Below are 6604 nucleotides of genomic sequence, written 5' to 3' on the forward strand. Positions count from 1 at the left end.
GTGAGTCATCTGTCCTGCCTTGAAATATTCTTTAAAACTCTGAGCTGATGCTATTTAAATTGAACTCTGAAGGATAAAGTGGATGTGTTGGAAAGCCTGACATATATAAGGAGATCAATAGTACTTGTTGGATGAACAAAGGAATGTACATTTTATATAACTGAGGGTTTTCTTTTTTTTTTTTTTTTGAGATGGAGTTTTGCTCTTGTTGTCCAGGCTGGAGTGTAGTGGCACAATCTTGGCACACTGTAACCTCCACCTCCTGGGTTCAAGCGATTCTCCTGCCTCAGATTCCTGAGTAGCTGGGATTACAGGCGTTCGCCACTGCGCCCAGCTAATTTTGTATTTTTACTAGAGATGGGGTTTCACCATGTTGGTCAGGCTATTCTTGAACGCCTAACCTCAGGTGATCCACCTGCCTTGGCCTCCCAAAGTGCTGGAATTACAGGCGTGAGCCACCGCACCCAGCCTGAGAGTTTTTGATAAGTGTATGCTTCTTTAAATACTGCTTTGTTCCTTCAATATTATATTATAACCAATTTTCCATTTGTTAAAAATTCTTCAAAAATGTGATTTTTTTTTTTTTTTTTTTTTTTTTTTTGGAAACGGGGCCTGGCTTTTTTCCCCAGGGGGGGGTGCGGGGCCTGATCATGGCTCTCTGCAACTTCCACCTCTCAGGCTCAAGAGATCCTCCCACATCAGCCTCCTGAATAGCTGGGACTACAGACACCTGCCACAACACCTGGCTAATTTTTGTATTTTTGGTAAATACGGCGTCTTCCTATGTTGCCCAGACTGGTCTCTAACTCCTGGGCTCAAGCGATCCACCTGCCTTGGCCTCCCAAAATACTAGGATTACAGGCATGAGCCACCGTACCTAGGCCAAAAAAGTGATTTTTATATGGCTACATTCATCATATCACTAGCTCATAGTTTATTTTGCTATATAGATTGTTCAAAATTTTTGCTATTATAAGAAAACTGAAATCAACGTCTTCAAACAACTAAAAGTCTTCAGATACTGCTAATTATTAAGAGCCACCCAGTTACTCTAGTCCACCTAGAATAGTGTTTGCATTAGATTCATAGCCCCAAGTTGTCAATATCAAGTAACTGCTTATCATGGGGAGGGAAACTGCTTTTTCCTCTACTTTTTTATTTTTTATTTTTATTTTTTTTTGAGACAGAGTCTCATTCTGTTGCTCTGGCTGGAGTGCAGTGGCACGATCTTAACTCACTGCAACTTCTGCCTCCTGGTTCAAGCGATTCTCCTGCCTGAGCCTCCCGAGGAGCTGGGATTACAGGTGCCGGCCACCATGCCTGGCTAATTTTGTAGTTTTAGTTGAGACAGGGTTTTGCCATGTTGTCCAGTCTGGTCTCAAGCTCCTGGCCTCAGGTGGATCCACCTGCCTCGGCCTACCAAAGTGCTGGATTACAGGCGTGAGCCGCCATGCCTGACCACAAAGTTTTGTTATTAATGTTTTGCTAACTATTTCTATGTAATTTTTCCCTTTGCATTGTTTATTTAAGGCATTTACACACTTTATTTGGTGGAGTCCATGGCACAAAAACAGTTATGAACATGTGCTCTTGTTTTTTTTCCTTTTCCCCCAATTCTCTTTCCTTTTCAGAAAGTTGATAAAAGGCATGGCTGGTTTGTTTTATTTATTTATTTATCTATTTTTGAGATGAAGTCTTGCTTTGTCACCCTGGATGGAGTGCAGTGGCGCGATCTCAGCTCACTGCAACCTCTGCCTCCCGGGTTCAAGTGATTCTCCTGCCTCAGCCTGCCGAGTAGCTGGGACTACAGGCAAGCGCCACCACACCGGCTAATTTTTGTATTTTTGGTAGCAACAGGGTTTCACCATGTTGGTCAGGCTGGTCTTGAACTTCTGATCTTGTGATCCATCCGCCTCGGCCTCCCAAAGTGCTGGGATTACAGGTGTGAGCCACTGAGCCCGTCCCATTTATTTAATTTTTTGAATCAAAGAGGAGATGCATTGTAGTGTACTTTTTTCTTCCCATCTCAAATCTCACTTAATGCTAAGCCTTTCTTATCCAGCTCTGTGCTTTCAAAAGATCTTTAAAAGAAACAGAAGATTTCACATGTGTACAAGGATTGAATCATCCTTAACCTTATTATTAAGAGGTATTTTACAATTGAAAAGGATGTTTCAGGCCACCAAGCAGCTGGAAGCCAGCGGGTAAGATTTTGGAGGGAAATGTTTTTTTGAACAGATGGAAATGATTTGACCAGGACACACTGGCTCACTCTTCTAACCAAATGGATGATCGTAAAGTTGTGTTTTGCTCTCAACTTGAAATCCAAAATTCTACTTGTATAAATTACTTTGATACAAAGTATCTTTGATAATGAAGGGGTGGCCTGCCCCTCCACACCTGTGGGCGTTTCTCATTAGGTGGAACGAGAGACTTGAGAAAAGAAATGAGACACAGAGACAAAGTATAGAGAAAGAAAAAGTGGGCCCAGGGGACCGGCGCTCAGCATACAGAGGACCCACACTGGCACCGGTCTCTGAGTTTCCTCAGTATTTATTGGTCATTATCTTTACCATCTTAGAAAAAGGGAAGTGGCAGGATAATAGGATCATCGTAGGGAGAAGGTCAGCAGTAAGACATATGAATAAAGATCTCTGTGATATGAGTAAGTTTAAGGAAAAGTGCTGTGCCTTGATATACATATGCAAACATCTCCATAAAACTTTTTAGTGCATAAAGAGCAGCATTGCGCTAGCAAGTCCCACCTTTCATCCTAAGGTGGTTTTCTCCCATCTTAGTAAATAGAACATACAATCGGGTTTTACACCGAGATGTTCCATTGCCCAGGGACGGGCAGGAGACAGATGCTTTTCTCTATCTCAACTGCCAAGAGGCCTTCTTTCCTCTTATATTAATCTTCCTCAGCACAGACCCTTCGTGGGTGTCAGGCTGGGGGACGATCAGGTCTTTCCCTTCCCACGAGGCCATATTTCAGACTTTCACATGGGGAGAAACCTTGGACAATACCTAGCTTTCCTAGGCAGAGGTCCCTGCGGCCTTTGGCAGTGTACGTGTCCCTGGGTACTTGAGATTAAGAGAATGGTGATGACTTTTAATCAGCAAGCTGCCTTCAGGCACTTGTTTAACAAAGCACACCCTGCACAGCCCAAAATCCGTTAAACCTTGGAAACCATCATTCTTAGCAAACTATCACAAGAAGAGAAAACCAAACACCGCATGTTCTCACTCATAGGTGGGAACTGAACAATGAGCTCACTTGGACTCGGGAAGGGGAACATCACACAATGGGGCCTATCATGGGAGGGGGGAGGGATTGCATTGGGGAGTTATACCTGATATAAATGATGAATTGATGGGTGCTGACGAGTTGATGGGTGCAGCACACCAACATGGCACATGTATACATATGTAACAAACCTGCACGTTATGCACATGTACCCTAGAACTTAAAGTATAAAAAAAAAAAAAAAACCTTGAGTCACCACAGCACATGTCTCTTGCCAAGGACAAGGTTGGGGGTAGGGTCACAGATTAACAGCATCTCAAATACAGAACAAAATGGAGTCTCTTATGTCTACTTCTTTCTATATAGACACAGTAACAGTCTGATCTCTCTTTTCCCCATAGATAACATTACTGATAAACTGTTTAAAACTAAATGAGGTACAACTTTACATTAATCTGTAAAAGTATGCATTAATTTTCCATGTTTATTTTTTATTTTTTCTCATGATTTCTCAAATGGAATGTGATTTGAACCACCGAAATCCAAATAATTGTGGTCTTGGAGAAGACTCATCAGCCTCTTCTATTATTGAGATGGATTCAAAGAGTCAATAACTTGGGCAAGTGTCTTTCCAGTCCCAGCTCTGTTACTAAATAAATATGTCATTTGAAGATAGGTCACAAAATCTGGCTAGGTTTTCATTCATTTTGCTACTTAATGTCCTTATATATAAGCAGAAAACTCACTTTTAGCTCTGTGTGTGATTTTAGGATCTAAGTGCTTATGCTTTTGCCATGCACCAAGCAATCCTATTTGATCTTGCACAAAAGTTGGCACTTCATCTTTGTAGAAAATTCTACTTCCTTCTTCCTATTTAGCTTATCTCATTTTTGTCTACGTGGAAAACTCTACTTTTTCTCTCTGCTAATCTGTTTAACTCATTGAAGTATTGGCTAAGTCCCATCTTGACTTCCATCCATAAGGTGATGACCCCACCTCCATGATGGGTGGCTTGGTGGTATCTCTCTCTCTCTCTCTTTTGTTTCCCCAAGACAAGAGTCTCACTCTGTCACCCAGGCTGGAGTGCAGTGGTGCGATCTCCACTCACTGCAACCTCTGCCTCCCAGGTTCAAGAGATTCTCCCTGCCTCAGCCTCCTGAGTAGCTGGGATTACAGGGGCACGCCACCATGCCCAGCTAATTTTTGTATATTTAGTAGAGACAGGGTTTCACTATGTTGGTCAGGCTGGTCTCGAACTCCTGACATTGTGATCTGCCCGTCTCGGCCTCCCAAAGTGCTGGGATTATAGGCGTGAGTCACTGCGCCCGGCCAGTTGGTGGTATCTCTTATACAACAACACACTTTTGCAATTTTATTGCTTTTATGGGATGTTTAAAATGGTTTCTGTAAGACAAATCATGAAGATATAAATAAATGCATTAGTAAGGAAGAACCAGAGGTTAGAACTTATTTTCAGGTAAAATAATCCATTGGCTGAGGAGGCTGAGGCAGGAGAATCACTTGAATCTGGGAGGCAGAGGTTGCAGTGAGCCGAGATTGTGCCACTGAACTCCAGCCTGGGCAATAGAGTGAGACTCTGTCTCAAAAAAAAAAAAAAAAAAAATCCATTGAAAAAATTTCACATTGTAGACTGTTGACACTATATATAGAAATTCTTCATGGAATGGAGGAATACTTTGTAGCATTGAGGGGTTTGGCCTAGCAGCAGGACTCCAAGGGTAGAAATTGAAGCCAGCATTGTTGAATGACTATACAAAAGTCTTTTTCTTTGTCTTTTGCTGGCACAGGCACCATCTTGTCTGGGGATCCTTCCTCATGTTGGTACCACCCCCGCTTCCCAGTGATTACTTTATGGGTGGGATGCAGTTCTAGCCAAGGTGAGGCAAGGTCACCAGACGCTTCTGGGAAACATCATCTTGCTTTTACAAAAAGCTTATGAAACGACATCCCCTTCTTCCTCTGGAGATTTTCATGTCTGGAAGCAATGCTCTATTTACTGCATTTCATACATAAAATAACATGACTCAGAATAAGACACTTGCCAGTGGTAACAAATGGCAGAATCTATATTTGAACAAGGTCAAGGGGTCCCAGCCTATCATTTGTTGCCACCACCTATGTCACCTCCCATAAAAATAGTACTCTATTGTACATTTTCCAAAGTATTTCATATTTATCAAAAAATTCATATATTATGTATACCAGAAGAACATTATGACATAGGTATTATTACACTTACTTGGTCTGTGAGGCAATAGAGCTTCAATTAGGTCCACACAGCTAGTAAGTGGCTGGGCTGGCAGTTGAACCCAATGACTTCCAAGTCTTCTGCCTTTTCTGTGGTCCCAGAGATTACTATTTAAGGACAAATAGTAAGATCTCCCAGAGATCAGAAATGCAACTCTGAAAACATAGACTTTGTCCTGTTGGTTGTTGGTTTTCAACCTGTGCTTTTCCGAGCACTAAGCGTTCTGTGGAGGTACTTTGGGGACTTTGGGTGGCATGGACAATGGAGGTCATGGAGACTCTAGAGCCTCACCCCTTGTTTACAAGGTCAACAGAGGGATCTCCAAATTGATCTGTTCCAAATACTAGGCTCCTGAAATAGACTCCAATTGAACAAAGATTCATTGGCTTTCAAAGGAGTAAGGGCTAGGCTGGGCACAGTGGCTAATGCCAGCACTTTGGGAGGCCAAGGTGGGAAGATTGCTTGGAGCCAGAAGTTTGAGTGAGACCAGCCTGGGCAACATAGGGAGATCCTGTCTCTACAAAAAATTAAGAAGTCAGCTGGGCGAAGTGGCTCATGCCTGTAATCCCAGCACTTTGAGAGGCCAAGGTGAGAGGATTTTGTTTTTTCTCTTTTATGAATCTCATCATTCCTCGTTAATCTGAACATCCTTGAAGACAGAGTTGAGTACCATTTACTCTCTTTTTAACTCACTGTACACTCTGATCAGTGCTCTGTATTCAGCAGGCTGATTTATCAGATGAAATAGAAGCAGTTGATGGTCTTAAACCAGTGCTTTGTATCTAGTGAAAACACTTTTAGGAGCTGTCTCGAGGGACATCTGTCTCTGGGAAGGTTGAGGTGTTCATTTAAAAAAAAAAAATCATTAGCTGATTGCTCAGCTTCCTGTGTCTTGCTTCCTTTTCTCTTTTATAAGAGGAAGTTTTACAGACCAAATACATTTATGGCCAGTAATGCAAGTTTATAAATAGGGTATTTTAATTGAGTCTAAATCTGTGAAATCAGCAGAAGATAAAACGTCTTTCCAAAAATTAGACTAATTTATGATGATGATGTTTCTGAGAGGGGCAGATGAGAATCACTTTATA

The sequence above is a fragment of the Piliocolobus tephrosceles genome, chromosome 5, assembly GCF_002776525.5.
Source record: "Piliocolobus tephrosceles isolate RC106 chromosome 5, ASM277652v3, whole genome shotgun sequence".
Taxonomy (NCBI): domain Eukaryota; kingdom Metazoa; phylum Chordata; class Mammalia; order Primates; family Cercopithecidae; genus Piliocolobus; species Piliocolobus tephrosceles.